The 18,826-nt window shown below is 41.1% G+C and overlaps 1 long non-coding RNA gene across 1 annotated transcript in view; it reads left to right on the forward strand.

The window, feature by feature from the left end:
• Window positions 1-18,826, forward strand: part of LOC147102774 (uncharacterized) — a 638,572-nt gene that overhangs the window by 210,891 nt on the left and 408,855 nt on the right. The window contains exon 2 of the long non-coding RNA XR_015073098.1: window positions 7,543-7,590. This is a non-coding gene — a long non-coding RNA (uncharacterized LOC147102774). The remainder of the gene's footprint in view (window positions 1-7,542; window positions 7,591-18,826) is intronic.

The following is an 18,826-nucleotide window of genomic DNA, read 5'->3' on the forward strand; positions in this document are numbered from 1 at the left end:
CTAAATTAATCATCACTAAATGACATTCTATATTGAATTACAGCATTTATTATTAAAACATTGTCATTGCACCTTAACAGCACACCATGGCTTACACCACTTGCCTTTACCTCACTGCACTGTTATTAGAATACAGAGAATGTTTGGGATGTCAGGACAAATATTCCGATCGGTGAAGGTTCAGGGATTGTTTAAACCCTTTTATGAAAGTAGTGATTTGAATGCAGTGGAAATCACTTCTGTAAACACAAGTGTACAGATGAATAACTAAAAATACGAATTCAGAATCTGTCAATTTGCTGCATACGGCAATTATGCATGTGTTTGAACGGTTTGTTGTTAATGCATTAAGATTGTCAGTATTCAAAAAAATAAGACATACAAAATCTCATCAGAAGTACGTTAACCAGCCAAAAAAGGGAGAGAAAAAAATTACAGGTGCTTCAAGTGCAAAGCTGTATTTTTTGTGTTAAAGGGTAAGGCAAATCTAAGTGGGTAATACTTCTTGTTCGAAGTATTCTCAGTTTAATAGAATAAAATAATAGTCCGAGCAAACTTTTTCTGAATGTTTTTGTTTTTACTGGTACAGAGACTTCGAGTCAGATTTCCATCTCTGGTAGACCATTCTGGTGGTATCTGACCCCATGGAAGTGTTTTATCAGCTGGGAAATCAGTGCCCCAGCAGCATGGAACAGTGTCATCACACGACACCCTGCTTATTAACTGAGGCAAGAAGCGATACTGCAATGTTCTTACTGCAATATTATTTTAGAGAAAAATAGCTGAGTGAATGGAGTATGACAGCACAGTGACAGATGAGAGATAATGAAAAAGAGTGGAATATCTAGTCTATTTCTCTAGTGAGAAAGACTTCAAACTTTTCCACTGTTTCCTGTCTGTATTTTGTTTATGCCACAAATAAGTTAGATTTATAAGCCAGCATATTGTCCTTTGTGAGTTCATTAGTTTTTAAAATACAAGAAGGTGGGAACTGAGAAAAACATTCAGTCTCCCTAGCTCACAATTTCATTTTTTGGAACTTGAACAGGCCCCTTTCATCTGGCTTTTACCTACGTGGTAAGTAATGTATCCCTCCTATTTTCTGCAAAATTGGGAAATCGTGCTTGAGGTTTGAGGAATGTGCTGCAACGTCACAGCAATTATTGTGACCACATTCATCACATAATGTGCAATGTGGTTAAACCGCAATTATCTGTCCTAATAAAGGAGATTCCCCTTTGATGATAATAGAAGTTGGTGGATAATCAAACATCCTCATGCTATTATCCACTGCTGATTGCCATGTCTCTTTCCAGACACCCTCGATAGTCTTCTCCTGATGCGTACACTGCAGTTTTTTCTGCTGGCACGATCAACTGGAGCTGTACCAGCTGATCAATCAGCTTTCCGCTTCTCCGTGCACCTGCCTGCGACTCCAGCCTCTGGAGCTGATGCAGACCCGGGAGAGCTAGTTAAAAATTCTTCCCATTGCCAACTGTGGATTTCGAAACACATAGGTGAATGCCAAAGGCAGTGCATTAAGTCACTTGAACCTTGTGGCCCTTTTACTTATTGTGCTGATCAAGGTGAGGGTGTTGGTGCTGTGGAATGGAACCATTCCCATTCAAGCACCTGTGTCAGCATTAAACACTTATAGGTTAGCTTTAGCACAGATGCAGAATAATGCCCCTGGTTATCTGTTCCAACAATTTGCCTCAGCCCCCAAACTCAGCAGACTACCCCCTACTGTTCCAACACGATAATTTTTCACACCTGATATCCTGTAGCTTCTCCGAGTGATATTAGCATTTAGTGCCAAATTAGGAATAGTATTGCACTGTGGGTGCATGCACACTTGGAATTGGACTTCTCAAGCTATTACAACCAGCAGACAGAACAGTCCCATTAGACTGGACTTAATTTGAACCCAGATCCGAGCAGTGAAAGGTCAGTGTCTAACCCATTTTGCCTCTTTTGCCCTATTTTAAACATATCTGCTTGACACATTAACTGGTTTTGAGCTTAGAAACTGACTTGTGCAAATGGGGAATACTGTCGGGTTTAGTTTTAACGTCCTGATCCATATATTCTACAGATCTATTTATATATCTCAACATTTTACAGCTGCTGCCATTTATCGTGATAGCACTTTTCATATTTGGTCAATTAGCCAGATCATTTGCCAGATTCACGCTATTAATGACTGTTACATTCTGTGTTTTATATTCCACCCGGGTTCATTGTCACCAACCACTGCCACCAGTGGACCCCTCGTGTCCTGTGATTCCTCTGGGTGCTATTTTAATGCAAGCAGTATCCTGTTCATTTTAAATGGGTCACCACCAACACTAAAGTAGCGGACTTGAGGGATGACGTGCAAATGCGTTAAGTCTCTGTTCAATAATATCAGCAACTGTGATTTCTGGATAACAATCTGAACCACTTGGAAATGAAAGGGTCACTTCAAAACTTTGCTACAGATGCCTAAGTGTTTTAGAAATTGAGCATTGAACAAATATGATTACAAAATGAAGAGAATGTATTTTATATTATTTATAAACAAAATTTCAGTTGCTTTAGTAAGTAAACCCCTGGTCTGTGTGGTTATAATCACCATTTCAAAGGGAAATTGATAGCATAACGCAAGTCTCAAATATGTCCAGCAAACAGATTACAGCAAATGGGACACTTGTTGGTCCCTCTGCGAGGACAGAGGAAAAAGTACTGATTCCAGTTCATAGGTGACCAGGTGTAATTATGAGAACTATTTTTGTACTGTTGAGAAACAAAAGAGGGAAGATAGTAACACCCTTGTGTATTTAAACTCCAGGTGTACCAGTAGTTCTCAACCCCCCAAATAGTTCCATTGTCTGCATGCTGATTGGCATTCCCCATACTTGCTCTGGCCAGGGAAACGCTCCCAGTACGCTGTCCAGTTTCCTCATGCTCCCTCACATCATATTCTGTAGCTTCTCATTGTATTCATTGTTGCTATAGATCTGCAGAATTTATTTCCAGTCAAAAGGAGTCCATCCAAATAAAGGACCTACCCTTCTGAATGAAAAAGAAACCTCCCTCCTTCCTCATCTTCCTTCCTTCCTCTCTCCTGCCCTAGTTTCCCATCTTTCCCTTTCCTTCTACCTGTCGTGCCTCTCATCTTCCTCCTACCCCTCACCTATCACTTTTCCTCTCCCCACAGAAGCCCAGAGGAGACTATTTGGCAGTACTGCTCTGCCTGGGCTTACTGTACTGGTGTCAAGAGGTTGCAGTGGTGTAGCTGCTTTTTCTGGGTGCTGACCCCACTCCAGTATCATCCAGCGACCTTTGATTCTCTTCCCTTCCTCTCAGGGCCTCATCTCTCCTCTAACCTCTAACTTCCCCATCACTCTCCCCCTACAGACCTCGAATCCTGCTTGATCTGAGGAGTCCACCCAGCTGCGACTGTTAGAAACTAGGGATGCCTGGAAATGTATATGGCTTTTAAATGATAAGTTTCGTTTTCCTGGGAAGCTTGCATTAGAATTTGCATCTCCACACCATAGAATTTGAGACAGTCTTTTTAATCAGTTAGATTAGGTGAAACATAAACATTCCACACGGGGGCCCATAGGATGGTCCTGCCAGGCTAGTTATCTGTTGCTTGTAAGTTAGGGTTTTGACTTTGTTAATGTATCTTTAATTTGGCCAGTGAAGGCCCAGCCTATGTTTCTTCCATTATTGCTAATAACCATATTATAATCTCCACAGATAGATAGAATTTGGAGTTTGTTTAGCAGAACTGCTTGTGAAGATAATTAAAAGTTAATTAGGAAAAGACATAGAATGAAAGGAATTTGAGAAGGATAAGGTATCCATCTTAGAATGGGCCATTTGCTAGATGAAGGCAAGATAGCGACTGATTAATGTGTGACAGCTCTGGCTGGGGCCATGATTAAGAGGGACAGGCCGGGTCTTGTACTTGCTGGGAAAAAGGGGGAGAGAGTAAAAAGAGATAAGATGGATTCCAATGGAGGAGCCTTCAATTTGTAAAAACAAGGATGAAGTCATGAGACCTTCTTTTGGGGAGGGCTTTCATCCAAACACCAAGACAAAGAACTTAAGCTGTCACTGGTTGATGAAGTTTTGGAGGAATCGCTATAGGTTAAATGGTCTTGTCAATAACTTGGCCTCAGGCCCACCCCTAATAAGAGAATAAAAAGTGACATCCCAAGGGCTTGCACACAGACTGCGGAAGGGAGAGCTGAACAGCTGGTCGAACGCTCTTTTAAGAGTGATCCCATGCTCACCATCAAAGGCCCGAGAGAGAGAGAAAGAGAGAGAGACCAGAAGCCAGAGAACTGTTTACGTATGCCAGCCGCCTGTCCGATCGGGTTCGATATTAGCTGTTTGTCACGGTCGTATGTTTTTGCTGTATTACTAGTGTGTTATATTCCGTCCTAAACTCTGATTAAACACAATATACCCACCATATTGGTTTGCACTTGATCCTGTTTACCAGAGATACGTGAATCTCAACACGACTCCCTGTGTGAAACAGCATTGGAGGTTGTATAGCATTTTTTAGAATAAAATGTCTATACAACAATCAAGAGCTAATGCACTAAAAGAATGAAACAAGGCATTGAATGGAATTCCAGCATTATTAAGTTTTTATTATTTTTTGTATGGATAATGGTCACTTTGCTGGGATAGGACCTACTGTACCAGAAACTTTGAAATGTTAAAACCTCAGCACTTTATTATCCTACAGATTTGATTCTCTTATTCATTGTATTTTTTACCCAGTGATCATACAGCTGGTTCATATCAGGGGTGTTTTGAGAAGAAGGTAATTGCAGGGAAGTAATTTCAGTGGAAATGGTACCTAGTCCCTTATTTCCTCAACGGTGCTAGTGCTCAACAATGTTTTATTGTACTCCTCTGTAGGTCTTTGCTGACAGATGTTAAACTGACATCCTTGCAGAGCGCATTCACCAGCTACAATTTGATTGCCACGTAGCTGCTGTTTTTAGTGCTCATAAGAAGATTTGGCTGGAACTATTTTGAAAAGAAAGACACTGCTCTCTGCTGGTCTGTCCACAGAACTACTGTATGACAATCAATGCTTGTTGGCGGATGAGCTCAGAAAGGATCTCCTTACCTGATAGCGCGCTTTCATGTAATGGAATGGCAGTCAGCAGGGTTCGATGCAGCAGTCCCTCATCTCATAAATCTTACCTTATAGTATATTGATATAAACTAATGCTGGGAGATGCTTAAGTGGAGTGAGTTCTTTATGTTTGGAGAGACTCCATTGTCAGTGCCATGGTACAGCATTTTAATTCTCCGGTGCACTGTGTCAAACTTTGTAGAATGCATGTTTGCACCTGCCTTTCCCACCTTTGCAAATGTCTGAATCTTACCTCAGCTATCAGTAAAGATGCTGAGTGGAGTACACACAGCAAAGGCAGGAAGGGAAATTGAAGGATAAAATGCCTTTTTGCAGAGGAAATGAAAAAGGCAAGATGGAAAAATAAAATGCAGCAAAAAATGAATACATAGGAAAGACAAAAATACTAAATCGGGGGGAAAAAGCACAGAATTCAAGGGTGTCGTATTCATTGAGTCATTGGGAAAGATACACTGTGCATGAATAAAATACAAAAGAGGAATAATTCCCCCTTTCCTTCCCCAGTTGCTGCAAATTCTACAGGCAGGAGAGGGTTTAGAAATGACTTGCTGATACCTGAAAGAAGAGGCAGGCTCATGGACAAATGCGAGAGATACCTGCTGCTGTACGTGGTCAGATGGGTCACAGGTCACTTGAAACACACTCCCGGAATAACAAATATGAAGTTCCAACAAAGTGCAAAATCAAGTTACATTCATGACATCAGTTGTGGAGGAGTTCTTCAAATCCTGATACAAATTACATCCCTATTGTTTCGTTTATTATCTGTGTCGCAGTTAAGGTGGCGAATTCTCTACTGCTGCCATTATGTTCGTTTTGTTTTTAAAGAAAAGGAACACTCGCAAAAGAAATGTAGCCTTGTCGAAGTTATCCCAATTTATTCAAATCAAGTAATTTAACTCCCTTCACTTTTATTCACTAATCCAGACCAACTCTGCTTCTCTAATCTAGGATCACTCCATTTGGACCCTCACTCTGTTCTGATCGAGGCTGTCTCTACTTTTGTAAATCAGACTCACTCCACCATTGCGATGTCTATTCACTAATTTTTCTCTAATCAAAACTTCTCTGCTTCTCTAATCTTGATTCACTCCACTTTATAAACTCCGACTCATTCTACTTCTCTAATCCAGACTCTCACTGCTTGTTGAACTAACAATGTACTTATATTACAGCTACCAATCTCAAATTGCTTTGCAGCCCACAGGACCTTCAGTGTATTGTCTGGCTGCAAATCCAACTGTTCTGGCCACTCTCAAAACATATAGATATAAGCTGTATTTTAGTTTCTAGAGTGTTCGGTAGGTCCAACACTTAACAAGGCTTGACACTGCGCTACAGTTATTAAATTCTGTGATGTTGAGCCAAGACCTTGTGAGATGGCTTCTGTTATACTATTTCACTTCAGATTCAAAGCAGGTCCTGAATCCAAAGTTATACTATCATTTTTCCATCACTGCGTAGGGATGACTGCTTCACAGAGCTGCAAAATTGCTAATATAATGCAACCTTCAAGACTTGCTCTGCATCTCTAATCCACTTGGCTTGGACTCTAAATTAGTTTTGCTTCTTTAATCTAGATTCACTCTGCTACAATAATATAAACAGACTCTACTTTTCTAACCTTGACTCATTCTGCCACTCTAATCAAAACAAATTCCAGGTCATATTACACTTCAATGCATTGGATTAATTGAGGTATAGCCTCAGAAAATATTTCAGATATTTTGTTTAAGGAGACAGATTGCATGTAGATTTTTTTATATAAAGAAAGCTGTCTTGGATTCTTATACCCTTTCACAGATTTGATATTTTTTTCTTTAATAAAATGGAAATGTGTAAAAATTTCATGAGATTCAAAGCAAATGTGAATGTCCACAGCCCAAAGATTTCAGAGTTTGCCTGAAAATCATTGCAAAAGTGGATCTGTATGAGAGTGGTGTTCAGCACAGATGAACTGACAGCAGCCCATTAATGACAACATATGCCTGGAATAGACACAAAACACAGAGGAAAATGAAAATGTCGCCAATCATTTTAGTGCTACTGGGATGTTACCTTCTAATTTAGAGATGGTGAGATTTGGGGGATATGTTTTCATTGGAAAAGGGGTCTGGGATGAGGTCTCTTGACACATCAGACACTAATCATTATTATCGTTAACTGAGGTTAGAAAATGTATTTGTCTTGCAAACGTTATTATAATTGTAGTAAATTAGATACATGTGTAATTGTACCCTCTGTAATGGACTGTAATTACATTTTAGCATACAGAAGTGTTCTTTTTCACACTGCTATAAGCAAAGGTTTTTTTTCTTAGGAGGATGTTTATGCGTAGGCAGCCTTCTCACTGATGTGCTTCTGATTTGTAGGACTGTAAGACAGAGTGGAACTAGAGTGTGGACAAAGACAATCCTGCTGTGAGTATGTTAATACTAAATATTTACATGGGAAATCTGTCTCTCGCAGTGTGAATGTGGAGTTTTCCGGGGCAGTGTGTTGGAATGTTGTTGGGAACTTGCCAGTGATGGTGAACAATGTGGCTATTAAACAGTATAGTTCTTTTTAAAAAGAATGTATGTTCTATCCTGAGGCACAAACAATGTTGTTTTGTTTGAAACAGCATGTTCTGGTTAATTTGCAATGAGGGGAAATCACTGACAGCCTTTATTGCATAAGAGCAGCATTTTGATTTATTATTTTGTTCAAAAGAAAAGCTTATTCATGACTTGCGGTTATAAAAGAATAATAGAGTAAATGTTTTGGAGAGGGATAGTGTTAATTTGCTAATATACATCTTTGTCAGAGATGAGCTACTTAATCTATTTTTACCCGTTTCTATGGAAACGAGATTTTATTTACAGTATTTGCTGCTGCTGTTTGACATTGTCATTCTGACTGAGAATAAAGTAGATTGTTCTTATAGGGAGTTGACTGATAATTGAATGAACACATCAAAGGCAGGACAATACTTGACCAAGTTCATAAGGTTAACCTCTGCTATACCTCAGATTTCCATTACTCTGTATGAATCTGCTTTCCGCTTATTGAAATTCTATTCATATCTGTTGCACCATGGGCTTAACTCTTTCTCTCTGAATCCAGATGAATTTATTTCCCCTGTATTATTTCTCATCCAATGGATTTGATATTGAATAGGTTCAGATGGAGAGGGCTTAAGCCAGAAATAGAGGTGGAGATGAATTCAAATCGATTATAGATAAGAAGGTAGAGATAAGTTCTGATGGAATAGGATTGGAATAAATGGATTTCTCTGAGTTAGAACTATGAGGGGGGGAGGAGAAGATGATAGTAAATTCATATGTGCAATGGATAGGAATTTCTGGGTTTCATAGCTCACTTATTCAGAATTACAAAACAAATTAGTAGGAGAAAAAGGTCTAAAGACAGAAGGTCCATCTTTCGTTATTATAGTTGTTCAAAAATCATTTTGGTCAAGTTTGATGAGTCAATCATTGTGATTTCTTTTGGGGTTAAATTTTTAAATTGCTCAGATTAGTTTGCCTAATTTAAGCCACATTTAGCACATAGCTATATTGATGTACTTGCATATTGTACCTACAACTCCGATCCACTGCTGATATACAATGTAACTAAGGCTCAGGATAAAACCAAAAAGTAAGTATGTCTGATACTCTAGTATGAATCATATGATACAATTACAGTTATGACCCCAAAATACAGTGAGAGCCCAACACTTTCACAATATTGTGCTGAACTTACTTCCAGCTCTTGTTTTTTTTCTTCTAGTCAGTTATTGCTCTTCATCTAAATTTCTCACCACTTTGATTTCAGCAGAATTGCCTTGCAGTAAGGTGTAGCTTTTTATCACATCGAATAAAATATTCATAGTGGTCTGGGTCAAGGCTATAATACGTTGAGGGGTTTAGGTGATATTTATAAACCACTCAACCGTTACTCTTGTGGTTTATACTGTAACTCATACCCTTCAATGTGTTACAGCCTTGTAATATTCTCTGAAGAACTTAAGGAGATCAAGAATGAATAAAGACCGTTCAACCATGTACATTTGAAGACTGTTTTCTGGACATATGTTCTTTACAGAAAGTGTATCTTCCTTTTGCTGCAGTGCCAACACTAGTTCCTCTTCCTTCCTAATCAGGAACGCATCCATTTCTTCACTGTGGTTTTATTCAACAAGCATCTGTTATTGGGCAAATTCTGGGAGGGGGGGTTAGAATGGGCTACGTTGGGGAGGGAGGGAGTGCTTGGGACTCCTGTGGACCACAGTCCTACCCCAGAGTGTTCTTCACGGAGGCTCATAATAAACAAAGAAGTCACACCGATATCCTGTTCTATTGTTTGTCATTTTTAAAGAATGTTATTTGGTACATTCTTTAGGTTGGAAAGTAATCGTTTTAAAGTGAGAAATTATTTCTTCCCTTTTTGGACATTGGGTGAGCTTCAGTGTCTCAGTGCCCCATGCTGTGATGTTCACAAGAAGGCATGAATCTAACTGCTGATGTCATTACTGCAGTATTACCAATGAATAATTTTGAAGATTATCTGAAAATTCTATACAGCAATGCTATTTGGTCCTTGGTCCAAATTTCAGCATCCAAATGTTTATACCCAAAGTCTGATTATTTGTGAATACTTGACACCTAATCATATTAAACATCTGCTTGAAAGATAGTCCGAAATCAAGTGTAATAGAATCTCAGTTTCAGCGGGCAGTAAGGAAATAGGATCTTCTCAGTAAATGTAACACTTCATCTCACAGGCTAACATATTAACCAGGTAATCGTTACTAATATCTGATAGGCTTTGTTAAACAGCAATACAATGCAATAATCTTCTGGCAGAATTTACTTGTATTTGAGTCTGTATTTGAAAAGCCATCTTCGTTTTAATCTTTGAGGATAAAATCTCTTGAGATGTTACAGATCTATATATAAGATATTCATAACTTGTGAAGTAATCATTCAGTATTTTATCAGAAATGTTCTCAAACCACCATTTAATTCTACAATGAAATCTATTGTGTTTAGAATCACAAGACCGTTTTAGAAGAGGAAGGCATTCAGTCCATCTTATTTCATCCATTCAGAAAGATCCTAAAGTCCCTCCATTCAGTTTGTTCTTAGAAAGTTATGGAATCTTCAACCTCTTGTCCAATTCTCACAATTTAATTGAAAATAATATTCCAGATTTACCTTTTCCACTCCAAAACCATCTTATATGGTTTGAAAAGGTCATCTCTCAGACCCCTCCTTCCAGGTTAATGAGCTCAAGGTTCCCCAATCATGCCTCATCACTCAAACTGTTGACACTATGGGATTAACCTTGTGGTTCTTCTCTACACAGCCCCTTCTCGTTGAATATCCCCCTTGTGTTTCAGAGACTGGAACTGTACACAGTACTGATAGAGTCTGACCAGAGTACTGTACAATTTGATCCCAACTTCCTCTGACTTGTATTCTACTATGTAGTTCAACAATTTATTGGCTTTGTTGATTGTGGTTCTGCACTGGTTAGACGTGTGGAGTCTGCTGAGACTCCTAATTCTCTTCTGACTTTATCCTTGGCTATTTCAACATCATTCATGGAATACATGTGCTGCTTATTTTTCTACTTATGTCGAACCCTTTACTCTTTTTTTTCAAAAGATATAAGCAGCTTTAGGTTTGAATCTGCTTATATCTTTTGGGAAAAAAGAATAAGAAAATAGTAGTATGCTTGTACAGAATAGACATAGGATATGCATCTATGACGTCTGGCAATTCTGTCTGCCCAGATGGACTGCGATGATGGTCTTCATTTAATTCTCCTTCATCTAGGGATCGTTTGATCCCTTCTGGTCCAGTGATATGTTATAAGCCTGTGATCTCTGGTAACACTTGTACTCTTTGTTTGGTTCCTGTTTATTTTAGTAGTGTTGGGAGGAGATAAATCTGTGTCATCTGTTAGTCTATGATTGGAGTTCCTCTTTACAACTGTTCAAATCTGAGTGCTGCTGGAATTTTTTGAAACCTAAACACTAATCCCTAATCGGTGGATAGGGAGTAAGGATAAGCAGCTTTCAAGAACAAGGGTGAGTAGTTGAGAAAACTACAATAGGCTGTTTATTGGAGTGTGGGTGAGCAGTTTCAAGGAATATGAATAGACAGTTTATAAGAACATAAATGGATAATTTATTCCAATGACCAGTGAATTTAAATATACATCTGGCTTCATGTTAGGTTATATTTTTGCTGTCTCTTCCTTTCCCCCAATTATTGAAGTTACTGGTCCTCACAATTGCAGCATAGGTGAAAAGGCAACAGTGATCCTTTGTGGTATAATATGGCCATTTAAACTCTGTTTCATCTAGATCCTTGCCCTCCAAAAGGCAAGACTCCTGTTCACATCCCCTACAAATAGAATGTTGGCATTTTCTCCATCTAACCTCAGTTTGTCATCACGGTCATTAAATAAGGTATATTGAAACTAAGCATATAAGCCAATCACCTAGAACCTTACTTGTATAAATTGAAACACTAGATTTTCCAGTAAGGGTGCAGTTTAGTCCGGAATGGCTAGAAACAAGTGCAAATCTTGCGCTAAGAGTTGTGTTGATTGCACGCCATTTTCTGTGGTTAGCTCAAAATTGAGCGGAGCTCCAGATGCAGCTTTGGATGTGTACAAGGAGGCAGACCGGTGGCAGCAATTGGAAATTGTGAGTCAGGTAGAATTTAAACTGATGCAGACACTTAAAGGGAAGTGGCAGAATAGCAGAGAGGATGGAGGAGTCCAACTCAATCACTAATGAATTGGTGGCCCATGTAATTGCGAGAATGTCTGCCATGGAGAGAGTGGCCGCCTTCGTGGAGCTTCAAGCACGGCTCTCAAATGAATCCATGCAGGCCATTAGCACAGCCGTGCAGATTTTGGATGCCAACATGTCTGCTGCCTTCAACAGGATGACAGTTACCTTATCCGTGGCCTAGCAAAGCATCACCGATCTCTCCCCAATCTGGTCTGCAACAGAGTGGTAGGAGTGGTGTGGCGAAAGCGAACACGGAAGTGGGAACTCCACTCAAACGCTCCCACTTCTCACCCATTTTTCCCCCCTTCCCCTCCCAAGCCGGTACCCGACATGCTGCCTCATCTCCAGATAGCCAAGTCTGCCTCTGCACAGGTGCAAGTGGATCAGTCTTTGGCGGGCCCTCGGGCACCAAAACCCAGAAAGCATAGGCCAAAAGCATCTCGGCAGTCGGGGCAAGGATCTGAGCAGCCTGCCTCTACCTCTGCTGAAGCCACACGGGATGCACCATGTAGAAGTGGTAGAAAGCGCAAGATGAAGCATTCGCTAAGGGTATGCACATGGGTGTTTGAGAAAATGTTATGTTGTTAAGTTTCCTTTTCTTATAATGACACATAAAATGTATTGCTTAGCGCCACTTCCACGTCTTGCCTGTTATTGCATCCCATGTGTCAACTTGCCCTTTCATGATGAACGTCAATACATGATGAGATCCATTGGGCAGATGTGCAATGGGCGGATGCATGGTTGAAGGACTACTTAGTGCAAAGGGGAAGGGGGTTGGGCAGGTGGTGCTTGTAGTGGAAGTGGGCTAGAGGATTTCATTTGTGATATTTTCCTGTGTGAATCAATACTGGCTGAGCCTTCGTGCTATTCAGACATCACTGGCATCTCGGCAGCAATGTACGCGGCTGATCTGGTGATGGGTGCCCCATCTTCATCTTCCTCCTCCTCATCTGAAGATGAGTGCTGAGCGCCTTCATCCTCCTCCACCTGCAATCCTCTCTGCTGCGCAGTGTTGTGCAAAACGCAGCACACCACTTATTATTTTGGACACCCTCGCTGGCAAGTACTGAAGGGCGCCTCCAGACCTATCTAGACACATGAAGTGCATCTTCAACATCCCGATGGCTTTCTCTATGACACACCTGGTGGCCATCTGGCTCTTGTTGTTGTGCTCCTGCACCTCATTGGTGGGGTTTCTCACAGGTGCCATGTGGAAGGGGGGTATCCCTTGCCTCCTAGGAGTCAGCTCTTAAGTTTGCTTCCTGGAACAAAGAGATCTGGAATGTTGGACTGCCGCAGTATGAAACCAGGGAATCTGGCGCACACCTGCATGAACCTCTTGTAGTTGCACACCAGTTGTGCATTGATGGGATAATATCCCTTGCGGTTGATTAAAAAACTCCTGGCTGCTGTAGTGGTGCTCGGATTACCACGTGTGTGCAATCGATGGTATCCTGTACCTGTGGGAAGCCAGCCAGAGAGGCGAATACGAGTGCCTGCTCATTCTGACTATTGTCATCAGAGGGGAAGTTTATCACATATGTATATATGTGCAGCGGGCTGCGAGACTCTCTGTCTCTGATAGCGCCCTGGAAGGGACCAGAGGCAAAAAAATTGAGGGTGGTGGTGACTTTCACAGCCACTGGTAACGCGTGGCCATCAGGTCCAGCAGGTAGCAGGTCGTCTTCTAGGAGGCAACAGATGCCTGCCATAAGCGGATGTGACAACCTCAGCCTGTGGAAGCACTACTCTTCCGAGAAGTTAAGGAAGCTGAGCTTCTGTCTGTGCACCCTGTTATGAGCAGCAGTGCCTCCTGCGACCTCTGCCCCTCTCCTGTGCACCTGCTGATCGCACCACTGCACGTTATTGCTGCCGTGGATGGTGATGGTCTTCCTCTTCTGGCGCACTGTCAAAAACATCCAAGGCACCTCCCATCCTGCTGGTGTCTGTTTGAAAGCCTCCAAAGTTCTACAAAACGTGTATGGTGACAAGAACTCTCTGAAAGAGAATTGACAAAGCAGCTGTAAGAACTGAACATTTATTAAGTTCGGGCTATCTGATGTTGATGGACCCCCCATGCTGTAAAGCCTATGAAGACAATTCCCCATGGTCATTGCCAGGTAGTTGTGTCAAAGCTGACAAATATGTCTGCTGTGGCAATTCTGCTAGAATGTCTTAATTCTTGCAGTACTATGTAAAACATGAAGTACTGTGACTGGGTACTTTTGAAGAACCATCCAACATTAAGTTTAGTCAGGTTTTCACACATCATATTTGTGCCACTGCCCTGCTTAGGTAAAGTATGTGCACCTCCCTCAGTACTATATTGAAGTGCCAAATCTTAGAGTGGGGTTTGAACCAACAACCTTCAGCTGATATTGCTATCCGCTAAACCAAGCTGACATATGACACAATGATGTTCAGTGTTTATCAAATTTGTGCTGCTGTCTGCTTGGCTATGTATATTTGAGGTCCTCTGTTTAATAAATTGTTGTTGAAAAGCATGGTGTACTTTCGCGATAGATTTATGCCTAGAAAATAAGACCACACTCCAGAGATTAATTATAATCCAGAGATGTCCTGGAATACATTTTTTTGTTTTACTGTTAATGAACCTGCATTAATACTTTATACTCTTCAGAATTGTGCACTCACCTAATGACATTGAGGTTATCATCATTTCAGTGGAATACTCTCACTGATAGCTAAGTAGTGATGTAACTTTGATCCTAAAATTTAAAGAACACATTCGGAATTTTTGGACCTTCACTTTTCAACTAATGGTCTATTTACACAAGAAATTGGAATTAGGTACTTGAGAATTCACTTTAAATGAGTTCAGATGGGGAGTATGATTGAGTAGGTTAAACAAGTACGGTCAATGTTTGTGCTCGAGCAACAAAATGTAAGTAGCTGTGTCTTGGGAGTTACTCTTACCTGGCTATCCTAGAGTTATTAACTGGTGTTGAATTTGGGACAATGGGGATTATCTGAGGTACTTTCTAATTGCCTTCCCTCTCACACATCCACCATTTAGCTCTTGTTTCAACTTTCCAGGTTGTTCACCCAATGTTATTTGTATTGTATTGTATTGTTACTAATGTGAGCTCTCATAGGCTTTAAGTATAAGATACATTTTAATGTGATAGTGAGATAACAAAGGAAATGGAAGATGGATCCATTCTGTCCAGTATTGGATGGTTTAATGATGGTCCTTTATACTATACTTGCCACTATACTTGTAGTGGCCAACTTCCTTCCGGTAGAATCGACGGAATTTTCAATCTTAGTGAGTGGCGGCAGCAGTATTTGAAAAAGTCTGAATTGTTGCTTTCATTTACTTAAATGATCAAATTACTTTGGTTCCTTGATTGAATTAGCAGCAGTGTTCCTTTGATGCGGACAATCTATTTTTTCCATTAATATAAATATTTTCATATGATCCATAGCCGCACACAATAGTGATTTTTTTTCCCGATATTGATCATTGTGTTTGTAATACGTTCTCTCTATTAACTGTATGTATACGTGACTTATAGCTGAGGTGAAAAGCAACATTAAAACAAGATGTTACTTTGTCTGAAACCTGTTGCTTATTCAGACTGGAAGTTCCAATTTTTCACCCCATGTTTGTGGAGCACAATAAGTTAGAAACATAGAAACATAGAAGATAGGAGCAGGAGTAGGCCATTCGGCCCCTCGAGCCTGCTCTGCCATTTAATGAGATCATGGTCGATCATCCAAATTCAGTACCCTGTCCCTGCTTTCTCCCCATATCCCTTGATCCCTTTAGCTTTAAGAAATATATCTAACTCCTTCTTGAATAGTTGGTATAAAAGGCGCAACAGGCTCAATGTGGTGTTCATAAACGGAACTTTGTTGGACATTTATCACAGACCCTTGTAAGCAATTTGAAGCTTTTCTTACAAAGGGTAATTGACCCATTACTTAATGTATCCTGAATGAATCCTAAATATATGAGTGGTATATACTTTTAGTATTAGACAATTTTTGTGTTTCATTGTAGTTGTTGTAAAGATAATGGCTCAGATTTTACGGTCAGCGGTGAAAGAATGGCGCCAGCCGTTCATTACACACTTACACTTGCCCACGTACTTTCTATTTGGTTTTGCACTAGAGGTTGCTGTGATTGGAAAGCTACTTTGGCTCTGCACCCTCTACAGGCGATCTGGGACCTGTGTGGACAGGGCAAGCAGATGTGTATCTCCTTAACCAATCAGATTGAAGGATCCTTACTGAGGCACGCAGGGCTGAATCTCAACACCCAAAAATGGGAGGCGGGGAGGCAGGGAGGGTGTTTGGGGGTTGGGGTCATGTCAGGTTAAAATGCAAAAAATCTGAAACAGGAGCCCAACCCGCCTCGAACTCACCCACTTCCAGTCTTAATGGAAGTAGGACGATGGGCGGGCGACCAGTCCATTCGTGGGAGGTGGGTTGATCATTTAAATATTATAATGAGGTTGTCTGCCTTCATTTTAACAGTCATTCTATTTTTAACTCCATGTCGGCTGGGTTTCCCAGGCCTTGGGAAACTTGGCAGGTGCAAGGAGGCGAGAAGGGCTGAATCTTCATGAGGTAAGTGCCTTTACAGCACTGCTTGTGGGCCTGGAGGAGCAGGAGTGTTTCCTCCAGGCCCATCAAGCTACCCAGTAAACGCCCCCCCAACCCCGGTCGCAATCAGTCTGCTTCCGCCACCCCCCCCCACCATCTTCTCCCTCCCTCGACTACTGTTGGACCACCGCCCCCCCCTGCCCTGACCATACCCTCCCCCCCCCCAAGTAATCAAGACCCCCTCTCTACGATCAGGACTCCCCCATGATCTCTAACACCACCCCCCCCCCCCCCCCGCCGCTAGACCCACCTGATCATCTCGGCTGTGCTGCAGGCTTCCCACCCGACGGGCCTCCAGCCTGTCAATCAGGCGGCCTGTGAGCCGGAACCAGAAAAAAAAATTAAAGGAGCCCTGCAGTTAAAAACTGCAGGACATTCGGGAAACCCCTTCTTCCAGGTTTCCCATCCTCAAAACAGCCCCCCTTCCCACCCCCACCCCCAGCACAGAACTTGCCTCCGGGTTAAACTCCAGGCTGCAGGAAGTGTAAGTTAGAATAGTTACTTCAATGTCAAATCATGCATAGAAAGTGAAATAAAGGGAGGGAAAGAAAGATGCGATTAAGGGAGAGAGAGACAAAAAAATGTACTTACTGTGGAATGGACAACTTTTCCTGGCGAGATTAGTGAGTATTTATCACAACTTCACGCCTTTCCACGTATTTCAATGTGGAGTCTCTCGGCTAGATACCGATATAGCGAAGCTTCTGGAGGAGCAGGGCAACACAGACAGCAGCTTCCTGATTTCCATGTTTGACTGCACTTGTGCGGTCGCTGGAAGTTGCTGTCAGTTTTACACTTTAATAACAGCGAGTGCTGATAGCCTCACCGTTACTTTTCCTGCAAAATGCGGGCCACTAATTGCTTTATTGGTAGACCTGTCTGTGGCAATATTTCGCACTTGGTCTGTAGCACAAAATTAAATCCAATAGCAGATTCTTGCAGGTGGGGTATTTGTTTAGCCCTCAGATGCATACTTCTGAAAAGAAGAACATAAAGAAATACTTACAGTTTATATGGTGCATTGCCATTTTATTGAAACACCCCAAGGCATTTCAAACAGCAAATTACTTTATTAAAGTGCAGTGACTCATTATGTAGGAAAACACAGCAGTCAAACTGCTTCAACAACATTACAGAATCAGCAAAGCTGTTAATTGTCAACCTAGTTTTTAGTACTTCCAAACATTTAAACATATGAAATTGACTGACTGGCAGAAAATGACCAGCTGGTCCATAAAGCCTGCCCCACATTGTAAATTTACAGGTAATGCAATGGCTGGAGCATCATGACTAGACACTACCCACCAACCCAACCCCCACCCCCGGCAGACACATCTCCTGGGAGAGGCATAAAGCCATTATAGTATTTGTTGAGGAAAGAACATTGGCCAAGATACTGGAGAATTCCTTGCTCCTTGAATAATGCTATGTTATCTTTAACCTTCACTTGAACAGTCCGGTTTAGCGATGCATCCATCTGACAATGTAGCGCTCCCTCGGAACTCAGTGGAGTGTCAGCTTCGAACATGCACTCGAGTCCTGGTGTAAGACTCTAACCTGCAGCCATTTGATCCAGACACACAAGTGCCACCAACTGAGCTAAGCTGGTAGAGTGCAGAAAAGGTAAAGCATCGGGATTGTAGGGGAAAAGATTTGCTTACAGGAACCACTATTAAAAACTGTTAAAAGAGAAAACATTTGTATAAAAACCCTAAATTGCAATATAGCGAAATTTACAAAATTTACAGTTAATACAATGTGGAGGAGTATAATTTTCCTTCACATGCCCCAGGTGTAAACAATTCTCCAAATTAAGGTTTTTATTGACATATAATTGCAGTGTAGACAAATGGCTTACAATCAAAACAAAGGAAAGATTAGTTGACTTTATTCATGGTTTCAATTTTTCTTTTTCTTTTACATCTCCTCCACATTTTACCTTTCATTTCCCCTTAACACATCTAGCCTCCACATATCTTTTATCCATTTGGGAGTTTGAGATAGAAGTGGTTACAAACTTCCATAACTGACATTGCCAATACCAATTTAACTGACAGCATCTACTATCTTGTGTCGCTAAAAGCTGATAAAATTCATTGCATCTGTGCATGGTGGATTCCACTTTTCTGCAATTGAGGGACCTTATCTAATGTAAAGCTGGCAGATTTGTGTATCCATATGCTGGAACCGAGCACGTTATTATGTGAGCTGCTGGATTTGGGTATCCACAT

This window comes from Somniosus microcephalus, chromosome 21 (genome assembly GCF_052327205.1).
Source record: "Somniosus microcephalus isolate GS21.2 chromosome 21, FLI_Smic_1.0, whole genome shotgun sequence".
Taxonomy (NCBI): domain Eukaryota; kingdom Metazoa; phylum Chordata; class Chondrichthyes; order Squaliformes; family Somniosidae; genus Somniosus; species Somniosus microcephalus.